The following is a 21,344-nucleotide window of genomic DNA, read 5'->3' as shown; positions in this document are numbered from 1 at the left end:
AAAAATATATCCAAATCGTTCCAACAAATCGAACAACAATTGTTTTTTATATATAGATAAATTAAAAAGTAGGCATGGTCAGTTCCTCAGTCCCCCAATTAATACTTAGGGTTGGAGGGAAAGTCAGCATTATCTCGTGTAATAATTTTCAAACCGATATCTTCATTATTTGGCAAATATAAGGATTTCATATAAATCGAAGTAGTGGGCGTGAAAGGAGGCGTGGTCAATATTTTGTTTTTTAAAAACCTAACTCCAGCCAACAAACATTAAAGGTACGCATTGCACTACGCATTACTCGATACCAATAAAGGTACAGGCAATTTACCTAAACCACAAGTAAAATATAGAGGAAATGGAAATCATAAAATGTTGGACCTGATACTGGAAAGCCGAGATCCAATTTCTATCATGAGTAGTGGTATAAAGAACGACGAAATGTTCTGTATACTTGCCGCACATGCAAACATCAGCGCCCTTAACGAGATTATCAGTAATATAAACCCCCTGTCTGAAAACTGCAGCCTTAAGCTGGTGAGGAAGAGTGAAATTCCTCGCTTAACTAAAACGACGTTATATGTCAGAGGATTCGGCAGCTTTGGACATGAAGAGATAGGACGTCTTTCACAGAGAGAAGAAAGAAGATGCCACTCTTCTTGTGATTGGAGTTGACGATCTCCCCTTGGCCAGTTTGACAACGACTAAGGACATTGCCTTCTACGTCTCTAACGCGTTCAGATTCAAAAAGAATTCGGTGAGAACTATATTGATGAGGGAACCAAAAGTGACAGCGAGGAGAAAGAGGATCCCTTTAATCAGAGCGAGACGGACTATTCAGACACATCAGTACTGAAGCAGAGGAATGGGAACATATACCTGGCGCCAGAATACTTGCCGTTCGACTCGCGAACACTACCACTTATGTCGGAACTGCAGCGGCTGGTGAGCAATGGAAAACAAGCAGGCAACAGAGTAATAAAAGATAGGGATTTTAACTCACACCACATTGCGTAGGGCTAACATTGATAAAAGGGGTCAAGGCCTTTTCGATTATCTCAATACTAATGACTCTTAACTTTCAACAATAGAAATAAAGCAACCTTTTACTGTATGTTCAGAATATCTTATAAACGAAATTCAGATGAACACTGTTTTTCGGACCACCGGTACATAAGACTTGAACTAACACGGACGCGCCGAATCCGATAAGTTTCCGAACAAAGCGAAAACTGGCTGAATGAAGTTTGGGAAACTAGTAAAAGAAAGGGTAGGGCAAGGAAACACTGAATGCATAATCATAGATAATATGGAGATGAAGGCCAATATTCACGGATAATTAGTAAAGTTATTCGAAGGTAGCTGTCTGCTGTCTTCCCACAAAAACTCCTGGATGACAGAGAAAATTCGTAACAAGAGAAAAAAGAGGTGGGTGATATGGGCAATAAGATGGAAACAATAGAAGAGACCATAGGGCTTTTGATGGACACACTTCCACACTTTCCGCCGAGAATCTGACATACGAAGATATATCGGCAGATAAAGATCGCAATCGATATGCTGAAATACAAACATTGCATTAAATGAGGTTGTACAGTATGCACTGATATCGAAGGCCCTTTCAATTACGTCAGCCCAGAAATACTCATCCAATTCTTGGACAATTTCCAGGTTTACCAGTCCCTCAGACACAGAATAAGCCATACGCTATAGAAGGTCAGATTCAAAAGGAATAAGTTGAGAACCGTATTGACGAGGGTTTTTGTGTCGTCTCCAAAACGAAATTTATAAAAAAAAATTGCTCGGTTAATTGTGCATTTTTGAGTGTTTTTTAGTGTTAATTTTATTAAATATATAAAAAAATATTTGAAGAAAGTGAAGTTTTTGATTAAATTTGTGTTTTAAAGTGTTTTTGCAAATTCTAATATTTGTGTTAATTCATCCATAGACTTTATTTTCATTTTTGTTTGCTTTGTTCTTCGAAGCTTTGTTTCTGTTTTACTTTGACGTTTGTGCTTTACTCGTCTTGTGTTACGTCCTACTAAATTTCGTTCTTCCTGAGCATACTTTCAGGCACTTATTTTATTACAAAAAACAATACCGTTCACACAGTTCTACCTTAAACTCTGTCGTTTACACCTAAAGCTAATAATATTTCTATTTGTAACTGTTGATAATGGCTTGCTCTTATAAGGATTGCAATATTAAAAACGTTACTGAACGTCTTATCACGTGTTATTTATGTGATAACTATATGCATTTGAAATGCGCTGGTTTTAATGGCAGACAATTCGACTTTATCACTGATAAATCTAAAGGACTCCGCTGGTCTTGTTTGGATTGTAGGGATTTAGAGATAAATGTCCATCGTCTTTTTAAGGACACCAAAGCTGAAATTCTAAACCTTAAAAAAAGTCTTAACTCTGTATCACAAAATTTCGATAGAATTGAAAAAATGGTTAATACCTTTGAATTTTTAGATGTTTCTCCTAAAAGGAAAAAGTCCGCTAGCCTTGTTAGTACTCTTGGTTCCACTAATTCAGACCCTGATAACTTAATAAGTTTAAATTCTCCTACTGTGGTTAACCCCCCTACTGAGAACTATACTCAATGCAGTAGTGACTCACATCCGGATGTTCCTGCACCGAACGTTATTTCTTGCACTGAAGGGAATAAAACCTCATCAACGTCATTTGCAAAAAATACTCCCAACCCACCTACTATTGTAGTAAATGATACGCATTACCAATGAAGACCTTAATCAACCGCTTTCTAATCAGTTAATTGTTGTTGCGCCTCGTAAAACTGTATTTTTATCTAGGCTGCACCCAAATACTTCAACAGATGCTATTCGTAACTATGTGAAATCTAAAATAACCGATCTGTCAGACAACGATATAAATGTATTCAAATTTAGTTCCTCTTAACGACGTGAAATTTCCTCTTTTAAAATAAATGTGCCTCACAAAATATTAAATACTATTGTCAGTAACTCGTTTTGGCCTGATGGTGCCTTAGTAAAGGAATTTGTTTTCAGAGAACGTACAAAATCCCCTAGATCTGTGAATATTCCAACAGTATCAAAAAACTAAATGATGTCATATCTATACTATATCAGAATGTAAGAGGTCTTAACACTAAATTGAGTGATGTTTTTCTTAAAAGTGTATACTGTGAACATAAAATAATTGTTTTTACTGAAACTTGGCTCAAACCTGATATTCTTGATACAGAAATATTTCCCGATAATTATCTAATTTTCAGAAAGGACAGGTTGAATAAAAAAGGTGGTGGGGTTCTGATTGCAGTCCACCACTCGATTCCTTCGGAAGCTGTCGATATTTTTTTCGACCCAAATAATGAATTTGTTTGTACAAAGCTAATAGTCTTTGGTAATACAATATATATAACCTGCTCTTATATTACACCCAATTCAGGGGTTGAAACTTACTTAAATCACGCTGATCTTATTGGAAAAGTTTCCTCTTTGCTAACAGATAACTCTACTTTGATTTGCATGGGTGATTTTAATCTTCCTAATGTTTCTTGGGTCTCGGGTGATAATAAATTAGATTATGTACCCTCTACTTACCCAGTTGTACTCGACGCTTTTTGGGATAAGATTTATGAACTTTGTTTATACCAAGTAAATTTTATACTCAATGGTAAGGAACGACTCCTAGATTTTCCCTAAATATTTCGCTTTGTAGAAGTCTTCCATTTGTAATTCCTGAGGATACATATCATCCAACGCTCCTTTTAAACCTTGAATTAAGGAACACTCTGTCCAATATTATTAATATTTATCTGGTAGGCGAATTTTTGCGAAGGCCAATATACCCCTACTACGCTCTCTCTCTTATCAGGTTCTATGTGGTGCATCAATGGCGACATTGATTCACGTGTTCCTAAATTTTATGAACAGCTCCGTACCAATGGCAAAACCATTAGTTGACCAAGGCCCTGCTTGGTTTACACCTACACTAAGACGTCTACGTAATATTAAAAATAGACTTTTTAAAAATTCCAAAAAATCTAACACTGCCGTAAATTATTTAAAATAATCCATGGCAAGAAATAGATATAATTCGGAAAACTCCAAATGTTATTCTCAGCATTTAGAATTTATTAAACAATCCTAAGAATTTCTTTAAATTTGTAAACTCCAAAAGGAGAGCTCAGAAATTTCCCCTCAGCATGAAACTTGGTAGTAAAGAGTCTTCAGACAATCTTGCAATTGCAAATTTATTTGCTGACTTTTTTCAGTCTTCCTATACCCAGGGCACATCTAGAGGCCCTTGCGAAATTCATACCACTTCATTGAATCACTTTCCCTGCATTATCTTAACCGAAGACGAAGTCTTAAATGGTTTAAAGACATTACGCTCCTCATTTTCCCCTGGCCCTGACGGTGTTCCAACCTATATTTTAAAATCTTGTGCTAGAGAATTATACTTACCTTTGACTAAAATATTTAATTACTCCTTGAAAATAGGTCATTTTCCAAGCTCCTGGAGATCGAGTTTAGTTATTCCACTTCATAAATCAGGCAATAGACGTTTCATAGATAACTACAGAAGTATTGCTAAGTTAAGTGCCATTCCTAAACTTTTCGAACTCTTAGTCTCACGTCGGATGTCACATTTTATAAAAAGCATATTATCACCTTTTCAGCATGCTTTTTTGAAAGGTAGATCTACTACTTCTAATCTTTGTGAGTTTGTGTATAAATAAACAACAAACTGACGCTATTTATACAGACTTCAGTAAAGCCTTTGATACCGTAGTGCATAAGCTTTTGCTATATAAACTCGATTCTATGGGTTTCTCCGACTGCTCTGTTAGGCTGGATTTCATCATACTTGGAGGGTCGTACCCAAAAAGTTATTTTCAATGATTCGTTTTCAAAAAATATTGTTGTTTCTTCTGGCGTACCTCAGGGTAGTCATTTGGGTCCTTTACTTTTTGTTCTGTATCTTAATGATCTCCCGTATCACATTCGATTCTCTAAAATACTATTGTATACTGATGACGTGGAGCTTTACATGCATATATATTCCCTTGACGATTCGACTTTCTTACAGTACGATTTACATCCCCTTGTGAACTGGTGCAGTGCCAATGTTATGTCCCTTAATCTTAAGAAATGCAAAAAATTTTCCTTTTCAAGATCTCAGCCAATACATTCTAACTACTTTATCGGTTCATACAAATTAGAAAATGTTGATTCCTTTACTGACCTCCGTGTTATTCTAGATCCTAAAGTACGTTTTCATTTACATATTGACTCATGTGTTAATAAAGCCAAATCTTTATTAGGTTTCATAAAACGCTGGTCTAAAGAGTTCGATGATCCATATGTCACCAAAAGATTATTTGTAAGCTTAGTTCGCCCAATATTAGAGTACGGATGTATTCTGTGGAGTCCTTTTTATAAATGCTACTCAGATAAAATCGAATCAGTTCAAGTTCAATTCAACTGGAACCCGTCAGAATTACTTCCACCTTATGAAAATCGTTTACTGTTAATTGATCTCCCAACACTTGAAAGGAGGCGGTTTATGCTAAGAGCGTTATTTATTATCAAATTAACACGCTGTTTGATTGATTCTCATTTTTTAACTGGGGAAGTTACTTATAATATTCCTTCTCGTAGAACTCGTTATTTCGAACCTTTAAAGTTATCTCTCGCAAGAACTAATTTCGCAATCAGTAACCCATTGAGATTGTTATGTGTAATTTATAATGGTCTATGTAATAGTATTTGTTTAAGTAATTCGTTGAACTCTATTAAAATATCTATTCTCCACATGTGATTGTATATGTTCACTTACCTATTTTTTTATTTTAAAAAGCTCATTTTTTGCGGCACCTGATCTACATCTCCCTTTGCGGAACCAGGAGACCCAGCCTTTGAGCACTAGTTGTCAGAATCTTTAAGTTCATTTTAACGGCACCTAGTCCACAATTCCCTCTGCGGAAACAATAGACACCAGCCTTTGAACAGTAGTCTTTGTTTAACATATTATTTTCACTGTTATTTGTTTATATTTGTTGTATGTTTTGCTCTAATTCCTTTCTCTATAGTGTATTTTTATGTTATGTGTGATGTACTAGACTGCAGCTGGCACCACTAACTCACAACTAACCCACCATTCCCGGTCTTTGGTGTATACGCGCTCCCTACGTATGGGGAGGTCGCCCCTCGGTCGGCAGGGGTGGGAGTGAGAGGCGTGGGAACGAACGAAAAAAAAAATATCGGAAACAATTGCAGCTGCCTCTTGTGAAACTTTAATATTCATCAGGGAATCTTGGATCGACGAATTTCTATCACAAATGCCGACTGGAAACTGTTGTTATATAGGCGGCTCAGTGAGGGATTTTCACTGAGGAACCATATACCGTAATCTCTTTCCGCTTGCCCGATCATAATACGATCCTTCAAGCGGTGGTCCGGACGACCGCATAGTGTCTAAACTGATCTGTCTGAGACGTCCGAAGGGACAATAAAATCGCTATAAAAGCCATAACATTCAAAACAGTAATGTATAAATTCAATCAACAACTATTCCCAACATGACTCAGTACGCTTTGATGCGAGGAAGATGATGAAACTTCGCAGCATTTTCTCTGCCAATGCCCAGCGTTTAAAAAAGCAAGGAATTTTGGTTAAAGCAACTAAATTTCAAAATAATAGACTGTAAACTTTCTGTTTTCTTTCAAAAACCTTGTAGTCTTGAGCGCACAACAGACCAATACTGGCCTAAGTGTATGTGCACCAGGACACGTGGCAATCATTTTAGCCCCCCTTTTCAACCTAACTTAATATTAAGAGCATGACCATATAGCATGTAGGGAAATCATTAGAATGAACCATTAGAGATAAAGATATGTTGCAAATAAAGTCAGTTCCGTGTTCGTGTTCTAGTTTTGGTTTCTCCTGTCATACCTGTGATGACTTTAGGAGTTAACTCATCAGAACACTTCGTATGAAGATTTTTTTTAGATTATTGTGTTTATTAAAATACCCTGTTTATTAAATTACAGCAGAAATATGTTGATGCTTTTTATTGGTTTTTATATTTTCATTACAAAAATCATGTATAATTAAATTAAATTTGGAGTTTGGTGTACATCGGTTAGTCGATCAGCGTCTATCTGTATGTCTGTCCGTCTGTCTGTTGTAATCACGCTGTCTGTTGTAATAAGCCATAGAAAGCAGATTTTTCAAAAGTAGTGGGTTGGGTTAGTACATTTGTTGCCTTAAAAAAAATAATAATAATAAAGGGTGTTTTTAAGCTAGGTAGAACTTAAAATTGTTAAAAAATTAAATTTTGATGAAATTTTTTTTTATTTGTTTCAATATACTCTGACAAATCACCATGAATAGACTCGCGCTTGAACAACGCAACGAAATTATCCAAATTTACTTTGAAAATCAGTCGCCGTTGTTTTATAGCAAAATTGTGTTCAGCGATGAGGCGCATTTTTAGCTAAACGGGTTAATAAGCAAAAAAGAAACAAACAAAAAAAAAAATTGTCGCATATGGAGTGGCGAAAAAATGAACCGTATGTTGCGGTTTTCACGCTGGTGGCATCATCGGACCTTATTTCTTCAACCATATATATACAGACAGACAGACGGACATCGCTTAATCGACTTAGAATTTTACGCCGATCAAGAATATATATATACTTTGTTGCGTCTAACATGAGTATTTCGAGGAGTTACAAAGGGAATGACAAAGTTAATATACCCTCCATAGTATTGTGAAGGGTATAAAAATGAATATGGACTCATTCAGTTTTATCAGAGCAAACCTTACAACATGGACTATACAATATACAGTTTTTTTCTTATAGTGGACGAACCAAACAAATACTCATTTTGTTATGTAGGGATCGTCGAACTCTTTGGAACATAGCTTGGCAAAACCAAGTCAAGATTTTGCTTTATTAATCAATATACAAATACAATGGAGTTTACGGTGCTAAGACATATTAAGAAAATCGTAAATAAATTACATCAGATTTTGTTTCAGCTTTATAAAATATTGAGAATAACATTTGGAGTTTTCAGAGTTGTATCTGAGACATATACATAATGTAGAAAGCAGATTTTTCAAAAGTACTTTTTGCAAATTTTGTTTTGAGATAATAAGTGGGTTGGGTTAGTACATTATGTTTTAATGTTAAGAGCATTGTTTATCTTTAAACTAATACTTGTACATTTGTATAATTGGTATAATCTTATGTAATACTATCTGCTTAAGTAATCCGTTGGACACAATACAAAACATATTCTACATATGTAATTTTTTCAATACATAATTTATTAAATTGCCGCTACTGTCAATACTATACAATATATAAAATTATTACTATTATTTAGAGTTTTAAGACTATTCACTAACTGATTTTACTGGCAATAATGGAAGTGGACCCAATATTTAATCCCGAATTTTCACTTGTTATGCATACAGATTAACACTAAACAAAGATTTTAAAATTATTTGTCGTCAAAGGAAAATGATAACGATATAAACTGTGGGGAGTATTTGCAATTTTTTTTAAGTGATTAGTGTATAACTTTGTCTTGGATTATATAAAATACCGATTGCTTCAGTTTTGTGGTCGATTTTTTCCGCATTTTATGTATTATATTCATTAGAATTTGTGCTGCTTGTGGTCATTTCTATAAAACTACACTCCGCAAAGAGTTTTTGGAGAATATTGTTCAATGAATGCAGTTATATGTAGTTTTTGCATCATAAACAAACAACTTTAAACAATATATATATATATATATATATATATATATATATATATATATATATATATATATATACTAGCTGAACCCGGTACGCTTCGCTACCCATTTGGATTTTATATGCATTCAAAATTTTATTTACGAATATATGTTGGATAAAGAAAAACAAATTTAAAAAAAAAATATTGCACTATTTTAATGCGTTAATAAACAAAATCATTACAAAAGCAGTAACATGACATGAATACACGAAGGGTTTGTCCCTTGGATTTATTTATTTCATAGCAAATACCAAGCGTGCAGGAAACTGCAATTTTTTTAAGTAGAGTGGCATTTCTATAGTGAATTCGAGATAGCAACATACTTCGCCGTAATAAGCATATTTCAAATAAATTGTTGTGTTGTTTTTTAGTGTTAGCCTAAGGCGTTGTGGGTCAATGGTTCTTATTAAAATCATATCCCAATCTGATCCGATTTAAATATAATTTTAAAAAAATTACTTTTACACCAAACTCCGCCACACCTTTCATATTTCATTGAAATTGGTGCGTCAAATATGTGAAATCGGCCGAGAATATATATATGGGAGCTACATCCAAATCTTAACTTATTTCCAATTAGTTTATCACATTTATTATTATAACCAAATGCCGCCACACATTCTGAATTTCATTGGAATCGGTCATATATATCGTGTTTGGTGCATAATATGTATGAAATCGGCCGAAATATATATGTTAGCTATATCCAAACCTCAACTGATTTCAATATAATTTGGCAATTTTTGCTGGTGCCAGATTTTGTCCCTCTCGCTTTGGGTGCATCAAATATGTGAAATCGGCGGAAAATATATATGGGAGCTGTATCTAAATCTGAACCGATTTTAATATAATTTGACTAATTTATTTTCTAATCAAAATCCCGTTACATATTCCAAATTTCTTTGGAATCGAACATACATATCGTGTATGGTGCATAAAATACATGAAATCGGTCGAAAATATATATGAGAGCTATATCCAAATCTTAACCGATTTTAATATAATTTGACAAATGTATATTTGTTTTAATTTCCGCTACACATTCCAAATTTCATTGAAATTAGAGATACATAGCGTGTTTGGTGCATCAAATACATGAAATCGGTCGAAAATATATATGGGAGCTATATCCAAATCTGAACCGATTTCAATTTAATTTGACAAATTCATTTTGGCTCCCAATTCCGTTACTTATTTTAAATTTCATTACAATTGGAAATACATATCGTGTTTGGTCCACCAAATACATGAAATCGGCCGAAAATGTATATGGGAGCTATATCCAAATCTGAACAGATTTCAATATAATTTGGGAAATCAATTTTTTAGATAAAATCTATCACACGTTTCAAATTTCATTGAAATTGGGGATATATAGCGTGTTTGGTGCATCATATGCTTGAAATCGGCCGAAAATATATATGGGAGCTATATCCAAATCTGAACCGATTTCAATATAATTTGACAAATTTATTTTCGGATTAAATCCCGTCACACATTCCAAATTTCATTGGAATCGAACATTCATATTGTGTTTGAGGCATCAAATGAACGAAATCGGTCGAAAATATATATGGGAGCTATATCCAAATCTGAACCGATTACAATATAATTTGGCAAACTTATTTTTGTTCCAAATTCCGTTATGTACTCCAAATTTGGAGACTGTATCTTCAACCAATCAATAGATATGTGCATATAAAATCTAAATTTTTGGGAGGTACCTCCGATTCTGATGCTATATCTCCAGTTCCAAGTGGAAATTCAAAAATGTATATAGCCTATGTTACTTTCAGGCGATGTTACAGTATATATGGAAATTTTGCGGTTTTCGAGTCCATAAATTACATAAATAAACAATATATATATATATATATATATATATATATATATATATATATATATATATATATATATATATATATATATATATATATATATATATATATATATATATGTTGCAGTATATATGGAAATTTTGCAGGAAAATCTATTCAGCGGTTTTCGAGTCCATAAATTACGACATCTCAAACAATTTTAGTGAGTATTATACCTAAACACGTCAAAATACCGAATTTAGGGAGGCCTAAACGAAGACCTGGACCTGCATAGACAATTTTCTGTCTGTGGATCCCATTACGAATTCTAAAAATGTAATTTGATACAATTCCGGTGAACAATGACGATAAAATCATCAAAATACCGAATATTGGGAGGTACCGTTATATGGAGGCTATACGAAGACGTGACCTGTATAGAAAATTTTCTGTCATAGGCTGTAGTATCCATTATGAACTTCAAATACCAAATTTGAAACAATTCCGGTGAATAATGTCGCTAAAATCATTAAAATACCGAATATAGGGAGGTACCGTTGTATAGGGGATATACGAAGACGTGACCTGTATAGAAAATTTTCTGTCATAGGCTGTAGTATCCATTATGAACTTCAAATACCAAATTTGAAACGATTCCGGTTAATAATGACGCTAAAATCCGAATGACGCTAAAATCCGAATATTATTTTTAAGTCAAGAAATGTACTAACCCAACACACTTATTATCTCAAAACAAAATTTGCAAAAAGTACTTTTGAAAAATCTGCTTTCTACATTATGTATATGTCTCAGATACAACTCTGAAAACTCCAAATGTTATTCTCAATATTTTATAAAGCTGAAACAAAATCTGATGCAAAATCACAAAAGGAAGACATTGAAATATCCCAGCAGTATGAAACTCCAAAGCACTGCATCAGAGAATTGTAATTTATTTACGATTTTTTTAATTTGTCTTAGCTCCGTAAACCCGATTGTATCTGTATATTGATTAATAAAGCAAATTTTTGACTTGGTTTTGCCAAGCTATGTTCCAAAGAGTTCGACGATCCCTACATAACAAAATGAGTATTTGTTTGGTTCGTCCACTATAAGAAAAAAACTGTATATTGTATAGTCCATGTTGTAAGGTTTGCTCTGATAAAACTGCATCAGTCCATATTCATTTTTATACCCTTCACCATACTATGGAGGGTATATTAACTTTGTCATTCCGTTTGTAACTCCTCGAAATACTCATGTTAGACCCAACGAAGTATATATATTCTTGATCGGCGTAAAATTCTAAGTCGATTAAGCGATGTCCGTCTGTCTGTCTATTGTAATCACGCAATCTTTCAAACGAATAGAGATAGAAGGCTAAAGTTTTGGTATTTAGATGATTTTAGCGACATTATTCACCGTAATTGTTTCAAATCAGATATTTGAAGTTCGAAAGGGATACTACAGTTTAAGACAGAAAATTGTGTGTGCAGGTCCACGACAGCGACATTATTCACCGGAATTATATATATATATATATATATATATACATATATATATATATATATATATATATATATATATATATATATATATATATATATATATATATATATATATATATATATATATATATATATATATATATATATAATATATGTATATATATATGTTGCAGTATATATGGAAAGTTTGCAGGAAAATCTATTCAGCGGTTTTCGAGCCCATAAATTACGACATCTTAAACAATTTCAGTGAGTATTATACCTAAACACGTCAAAATACCGAATTTAAGGAGGTACTGATATATGAGGCCTAAACGAAGACCTGGACCTGCATAGACAATTTTCAGACAGAAAATACTCAATACTCACTGAAATTGTTTGAGATGTCGTATTTGAAGATCGTAATAGATGCTACAGCATATGACAGATATATATATATATATATATATATATATATATATATCCCTCCCTATATACGCTATTTTGATGATTTTAGATACATTATTCACCGTTTATTTCAAGTTTCGAATTTGAATATAGTAATGGCTTATGACAAACAATGCCTATGTAGACCCCAATATAACGGCTATATTCGATATTTGTAAGAGTTTAACAGATTATAATTTTTGAAAATTTCCAAATTCGTTCCAAATGGTGGAGGGTATTCAAAGTTCGGCCCGGCCGAACTTACTGCTTTTTAACTTGTTAATTTTCGCTTTACTTGGTTATATTGGAGCTATTCTGAATTTCATCCACATTTTAAGAGCTGATTATTGTTAATTGATCTTCCATCACTTGAATGAAGAATTTTAATGTTAAGAGCATTGTTTATCTTTAACCTAATACTTGTACATTTGTATAATTGGTGTAATCTTATGTAATACTATCTGCTTAAGTAATCCGTTGGACACAATACAAAACATATTCTACATATGTAATTTTTTCAATACATAATTTATTAAATTGCCGCTTCGGTCAATACTATACAATTATATAAAATTATTACTATTATTTAGAGTTTTAAGACTATTCACTAACTGATTTTACTGGCAATAATGGAAGTGGACCCAATATTTAATCCCGAATTTTCACTTGTTATGCATACAGATTAACACTAAACAAAGATTTTAAAATTATTTGTCGTCAAAGGAAAATGATAACGATATAAACTGTGGGGAGTATTATCCATTTTTTTTCAAGTGATTAGTGTATAACTTTGTCTTGGATTATATAAAATACCGATTGCTTCAGTTTTGTGGTCGATTTTTTTCCACATTTTATGTATTATATTCATTAGAATTTGTGCTGCTTGTGGTCATTTCTATAAAACTACGCTCCGCAAAGAGTTTTTGGAGAATATTGTTCAATGAATGCAGTTATATGTAGTTTTTGCATCATAAACAAACAACTTTGATCGAGTTATGTACCAATAACCGAAGCACAGTTTTAGCTTCTTATCGTTTATATTTCGGTAAAAAAACTGCGATTTTGTTTTTCACTTGAAAAAAGCATTTGTTGTCAAAACACAGATATATTTTTACACGACAAATTAAATTTTCAAATCAGTTATTTCCGCATAGGCGTTAACTAAAATGTGTTTAAAATGTTTGGCACGATAGACAACCGAGACGTTTGCTTTTTTATATTACTGTCGTTAGTCTTTTTTATACTACTCTTCTAATAAGTCGTTTTGTCAGTAACATTAAGAGGTGAGTTTTGGCTAAATTCTTTTCAAAGTAGGTACCACCATTGAAATATGAAATAAAACGATATATAAGTGTTATAATTTTGATAAAAATAAATTTAACTATGAAGTTTTTAACTGTAGGCCCGACTTAAGGGCGCGAAAAGTACTGGAAAGAACACCGCTGTTTTAGAAAACTTCGAATTCTTGCACTCTTAGTGTAACGGAGGAAAAAAACAGATTCTTTAACTTTTCGGAAATTTGTATTTAATGTTAGAAAATATTGAATTCGAGATATGGCGGATATTTTCTTTTAAACATTGAAACAGAAGCTCGCAATGAGTAACGAACTACAACCAAAAAAATCTATTCAAATATTCCAATATATATTTTTTTTCAAGTTCAGTTGCATTCTTCCCATACTAGTCCATAAGTACTTGTAACGTTTATCAATCCATTCATTTTGCTCTTCCATAGCTGGATTTTTAATCACAAGTTGTGCTCTTTTATTATCGCAGTAAGTTTGGGTAGGAAGTGGATTTGCCATAAAACACGATTAAACGGGACCTCTCTAGTACATTGAGAAATATTCTGAGCTTCCCATTGATGGAACACACATAAAAATAAAATTTTTAAAGTATTGTGGACATTCTTCACATACGGACATCCTTATTAAAATGGTCCCTAGTTTCTGAATGCATACTGAGATCATAATTCGTGAATGAGAAGAGAAAACCAACCGAAAGGTTTGGCTGTTGATTCAATTCTGATTTTATTTCTAAAATATGTTCCTTACGTACTACTGAAACTAATCTAACTTAACCTAGTCGCAGCCACACAATTGTTCTTATCTATTCTAATATTGAATGGAGAACATTGCAGGGCTGCTTGACATATCATTCAAGTTGTCTTGTGCATCTACTGAGCGCATCAATATATGTGCGTGTGGGTCATAACCTTTATTATCTCTCACATTATCGTATGCGTCAGCGCACAAGATCACTGAATTCTTCACAAGTGATATTTTATGGCGGCTGGGAAATATTTAATTTTAGAACATTTATTTTTTATTGCTTCATTTTCCCAGCGCCTCAATCGCACTCAAAAGTATGTACAAAGTATTTTGTACATTCTCCCGGGCGGCTTAAATGTGTATGTTAATAGTGGACTGTATTTTTATAAAGTTGAATAAATGTATACTATAAAATATTTAAATATAAAAATATGAAAAGGAAAGTAACTATATACGCTCAAACAATTTAAATATTAAATTAAGTAACTGCTTCCAGGAAACGACTCCATTTCTTTGTCCAGTCCTTCTTGCCAATGCCACCACCTTTATCTGCCGGCTTCATTCTCCATACCGCATTAATAGTCCATCGATGCAGACTGCCATCATTCACGTCGGAAATGATTTCCATTGGCTCCCTGGTATGCTCTGTGTTGTCGTGTTCCGTTCTTAAGGTTATTGGTGGTTTGCTATTGATTTCGCTAAGGCAATACCCATCAGGAACTGGAACCAGAGAACTTTGTTTGTTTTTTCCCACTTCTTCGATAAATTCATTTCCATACTCGTTGGAACTGATGGGACCTTCTGTGCGTAACTCCTTTATTCCTTTTTCCTTTACTCCAATATAATTATGTTTTTCGAGTTCATCATTGGTCAGGGTGGAATTTTCTTCTTCTTTCCTTTCCTCAAAATGAGGACTTGCCGGCGGGAAACACTTCACAATATTTCCTTCTAAACATCGAATCTGTTTTAGATTAACAGCATTATGTCCCTCTCTTACACTTGCTAGTTGCTTGGACAGGTCATCTTTCTCAGCTTCCAAGACTTTCTCTAACTTCGTTTTCAGATGTCGCACTTGATCTTTCTGAACACGGTGTTTTTCTTCGAATTCTTCATCTTTGGCCCGCAGGTTTTCTTCAGATTTGGCGAGCAGATATTTTTCGTGGGCCTTCGCATTTCTCAATATCATTTCACTTTTTTCCACTTCGATTGTTAGTTGAGAACGCAGTTCGCTTGCTTGTCCCTGCAGAGATTGTAAATTATTTTCATAGGCTTGCATTTGTTCGTACAAACCATCTTCTAATTCTCTGTCGTTATCTTCCTTTGTTTCGACATAGCTAAGTTGTCTGTTTTCTTCCACTTGCTCTTCCCAAGTTAAATGGTCATATTTCAGCGAGAGTATCCATCGTGATGGAGGTTTCATCGAATCTTCGATTTCTTCATCGATGTCCAAGTCTGTGTAATTGCGACTCCGGGTTGCTAAAAGCTTCATTGCCGATAACATACACATATCCACATCACAGGGTAATGTCTTCATATGGGTTGGAAAGTATTTGTGGTGTACCCTCAAGTACCGTCGTAACTGGTAATATGAATTTTCTACCAGTACCTTCCATGCCGCGACGTGTTTCACCTTTTCAAAGGCTGACGTCGACGTTAACAACTGGAAATAGACTGCCAAAGTGGTGATATCTTCTTCAATTTTTTATTCATTTTTAATTTAAATGTTTTAGATGGGACTATTTGTCCTCTTTTAAAAACTTTTTTATATTGCCTTTTTCTTTTTCTATTTTTTTTTTAATTTGTTTCTTTTTTATTTTGGACTTTTGATGTCCTCTTTTCAAATTTGTATTTTTTTTTTTGGTTTTATTGGGACTTTTGTTGTCCTCTTTTCGTTTTTTTTTTTTTTAATTTGCCCCGTGGGTCTTTTTTTTAAATATATATGTTTAAATTTTGCCCTTATGGCTCTTTATAATTTTACCCCTCAACGGATTTTTATTGGTAGCTTTTCTCCTCTTTTTTTGAAGAATAGCTACTTCTGCTTGTAGTGAGTCTCTTACCACTGGTGGGGGAAAACTCCTACTATTTTCGTTTTGTGGTCGCTAATTCGTTTCACTTTGACAAAAGTGAAGGCTCGATTGACCAATGTAAAAGGGCGAGAAAAGAAAAACCAACCGAAAGGTTTGGTTGCTATTTCAATTCTTAGTATTTGGCTCGAAGTACCAAATATAAATAGAGAGAAAAGAAAGAACAACCTTATTCTTTGAACCACAATCTTTTGGCTTTCTTCTTAAGGAGTAGTTATAATGCTCTGTTGCAAAGTCGTCGGTTTCAAGGACTGTTGACTGCGAGCCCATCCTTATGCATTCATCGGATTTCTCATTTACTTCAATATTACAATGACCAGATACCCAGCAAAGACGGATAGTAGTATGCAGATCTCCCAGGGCTGTTCTACACCTCAGGACTGCATCTTAATTGATTTTGTAAGATTAAATAGATTTAAAGCCGTTTGACTATCTACATAAATAGTTACCAGTTCAGTTATTTCATTCATCACAATTTTAATTCTACCGCTTTTTTGATCGCCAAGATCTTTGCTTGAAAAAATCTGCACTTTTCATCCAGCTTGCAAGAGTTTGTCATTTCTAGTTGCTTGCAGAAGACGCTGGCTCGCATGCCTTCTTCCACCTTGATCTGCCTGAATATACCGGCATTCCGATTAGAGACAGGTTGTCTCCGTTCCATTCGTTCCTGTTAGGAATTAGAGTATCAATCTTGTCAAACATCATGGTGAGTGACTTCAATATTTTCACTAATACCCCTGAATCGATATAGACATCTGTTGATCGCATTTTTTTTTTTGCTGAGAGGTGAGAGAAACCACGTATCACTCAAGCCAAGTTCTTGCATTTTCGGCAAAAAAATATGCAAAAAAAAATTTTTCGCCGACAGATGTATACCCTTGGCCAATGTTCGATTATTTAAACAGATTTTGACTGGCGTTATGATAATTCAAACTGACTGACAAACTGATCCTTGCCCCTTTATGGTTGAGGCTCCGACTTTTTTCGTATCCACTTCATGTCTGACTTAAGTCTGATATTACAACTATATCACTTTCATTATATCGACTACATCATTCACAGTATATGAGATACATTATAATTTTTGCTAATATTGAAATGTGGACGAGGTTCCAGAAGTAGTGGGACAAAGTATTTAATTTTCACACTTGATAAAAATATTAGGATGGGCAAAATTACAAGAAAATCTAACATTTATTTCCATTTTATATGAAATCATAACATCCATATTAATATAACATTTTTGGTTGAGAGAAATATATAAATACAGCAAGCTTGAATATAATCGCTGACTGTTTCGCAACTTAGGAAAAGCATAAGTATTAAAAATTATGACCCTTTGTGGGTGGGGTACCAGAAGGGTGATATCTATCATCTTGACACAAGATCTTGCGTTAATTAATATGTGTGCATTCGTAAAATTTGAAGAGAGTTTGAGGCTTCTTTCGCTTTTTATGAGTTTAATGGAGGTATCAGAAAGTATGGAGAGATATATCCTTCGTCACACTAATCTTGGGTTGACAGAATGATGTGTGACATTTGAAGACAATTTATTCGAAATTTAAAGCATGTAGGGCATGTACTTGATAGGGTGATACTTGACCTAGCACTGATAAAAATATTGAGATTTGTAAGGTTTGCACAAAATCGTTCTACAAGTTTAGTTATTTTCTTTAAAAATATCTTGGGTCTAAACCAGTTATTTCGATGAGACATGTTTTGGCCTGTTCCATATGGCTGAGGGTATAAAAATGGATATGATCTAAGGGATGTCATCTCACACTCACCATTCACCGATGTATTACGATTCACAGCATTTTTAAAGAAATACAATTATGCCACCAGTCCATAAACCGCACCAAACTGTAGCTTGCAATGCTCCTTATTGATCTTCACTTAGAAATCGGCAATTATGCTTATTTATGTATCCATACGCCCAGAAATGAGCTTCGACACAGAACGCAATGAGTGCACAATGAACTTTTAATGTATATAGCCGGACCTTAATTTTAGTCTTTAATGCTTATTATACCCTCCACCTTGGAAAGGAGGGTATATTAACTTTTTGTTCCGTTTGTAACAAAATATATATATATATATATATATATATATATATATATATATATATATATATATATATATATATATATATATATATATATATATATATATGTACTTATTTATTTATTTAATCTATTAGTCTATGGATAATTCCTTACAATAATTGTATAATTAAAATTAAGAATTTAAAAACATTATTATTTTACTTTTTATAATATTAATATCCATTGTAAAATCGATAAAATTATAAAACGCGTTAAAATCTTTTGAAATTCTTGTTAAAGGATAAACCAGCAGAAATATCACCCAAAATCACATTATAAAGAAATGAGACATATGGTGGAAGATTATCATATGAAAGTTCAAACTTCGTAGACAGAAAAGTAGGAATTGTTTTTGAACAGACTCGATGCGGTCGCTGGGTGTTTTATAAATTGGATCCCATATGACCGAAGAGTATTCCAAAATTGGGCGAACAATTGACATGTATAAATTTTTTGAAACATAAGGATCTTTAAACTCTTTACTCCAACGTTTCACAAAACCAAGAACTGATTTTGCTTTGTTTGTAGAAACAGAAATATGAGATTTAAAGTTAACTTCACAATCCAATACAACTCCAAGATCAACGAATGTATCAACTTTTTCCAGAGAATAGTCACCGAGGGTGTAACAAGTATCCAATAATTTTTTTCTTGTGACTCTCATAAGTTTGCATTTCAAATAATTAATTTCCATAAGATTAATGTTGCACCAGTTAACAAACGAATTCAAATCATTTTGAAGCAACTGGTTCTTACATATCTCCGAAATGCTAAGAAATATTTTCACAACTTATGCATAACACAGACTGGGATATCCTGTTGTCTAGCACTTACGATTTAAATGGTGCTATCGATATTTTTTACAAAAGCTATATGATTTTATTGATATTAGCGTACCGAAATATGTAATTAAGAAGCTTTCTGGGCCACCATGGAACTCTACAGCTTTGGCAAAGGCTAAAAATGTGAAAAATAAACAATATAAGAAATATAAAAAGACAGGATCTTCCATTGACTACAGGAGATATTCTGTAGCACGGTCTGAAACATAAGGATCTTTAAACTCTTTATAACTGTAGTGAACTGAATGAGGTTTGTTGTTGTAGAACACTTCCTCTGAAATCCGTGCTGATAGGGTGAAACGATAGAACTAATGCAATGGATAAGGTTTTCAGTAATCAGTTGTTTGAAAACTTTGGAATCACGCTTAATATTGATATTCTTCGGTAATTGGCCACATCAGATTTATTTCCGTTTTTAAAGAGTGGAATGATATGCGATGTTTTCCAAACCTCAGGAAAAACAGCTTGAGTTATGGAAGCATTGAACACTATAGTAAGAGGATAAACAAAAGAATCGGCGCACCCCCTTAGGATGCAACTCGGGATATTATCTGGTCCAAAATCATAGCTATACTTTAAAGTTTTCAATCCATTTAAAACCAAAGAGCTGTTTAATAGTGAAATAGATATTGATTCATTAGTGCTGATTTCGAAGGGGTAGTTATTGCAGCAAATGTTTTAGTAGAATATGTTGTACTGAAGAAGTCTGCAAACATGTTAGATATAACATTTATATCACAGGATTCAGCATCATCGTACTTTAAATTTGGTGGAAAATCGTTGGATTTGCGCTTCGAATTGACAAATTTGTAGAAAGACTTCGGATTCTGTTTAAAGTTGTTTTTGAGTTTTGTCAGATAATTTGAATAGCAAATATTATTCATAGTAGTATATTCAGACCGTGCTACAGAATATCTTCTGTAGTCAATGGAAGATCCTGTCTTTTTATATTTCTTATATTGTTTATTTTTCACATTTTTAGCCTTTGCCAAAGCTGTAGAGTTCCATGGTGGCCCAGAAAGCTTCTTAATTACATATTTCGGTACGCTAATATCAATAAAATCGTATAGCTTTTGTAAAAAATATCGATAGCACCATTTAAATCGTAAGTGCTAGACAACAGGATATCCCAGTCTGTGGTATGCATAAGTTCATGTAACTGCTCAAAGTTTGTTTTCGAAAAACATAAGGATTTCTCACTTTGAGTCACGGGTATGATTTGGCTTCCAGTAGGAAACGAAACATTAATTTTGATAGTTGGATGGTGCTGGTCTTCGGGAAATTCGTTGAATGTAACATTCATCCACTTGATTTACAAATATCAGGTCCAATAACTTATTATAAGTGTTACGGATACAATTTATTTGAAAAATACCAAGATCAAAAAGTGTATCGAAGAATCTATATATATAAATGTAAGTTGTGTTAGTTACTACGCTTATAACTTAAGAACCGCTGGACTGATTTTAACAATTCACACAAATTAGGAGTTGTCTCCTCTCCGAAAAGGATAATATCCAAAAAAATCGCGTAAAAATGTGATATATTAACATTTTCATTTTGACTTTTCAAATGTACAATAGTAATGTTTTATTTTGCATGATTTTTTTCTATTTTGACTGGCTTTTTTCTAATGTACATTTGTAGTGTTTTTTATTTTTTATTTTTGAATTCTAATATTAAAACCAATTTATTTAATTGAC

General features: G+C 33.4%; 1 protein-coding gene across 1 annotated transcript in view; it reads left to right on the top strand.

Moving 5' to 3' along the window:
- Positions 1–13,811: 13,811 nt before the first annotated feature.
- The window catches only part of LOC101898847 (flightin), a 59,807-nt gene continuing 52,274 nt past the window's right edge, over positions 13,812–21,344 (top strand). The window contains exon 1 of the mRNA XM_059131521.1: positions 13,812–13,869. The gene's annotated coding sequence lies outside the window, so the exon portion shown is untranslated. The remainder of the gene's footprint in view (positions 13,870–21,344) is intronic.

The sequence above is a fragment of the Musca domestica genome, unplaced genomic scaffold (genome assembly GCF_030504385.1).
Source record: "Musca domestica strain aabys unplaced genomic scaffold, Musca_domestica.polishedcontigs.V.1.1 9, whole genome shotgun sequence".
Taxonomy (NCBI): Eukaryota; Metazoa; Arthropoda; class Insecta; order Diptera; family Muscidae; genus Musca; species Musca domestica.
Note: the sequence above shows the minus strand (reverse complement) of the source record. Positions and strands in the feature narration are given on the sequence as shown.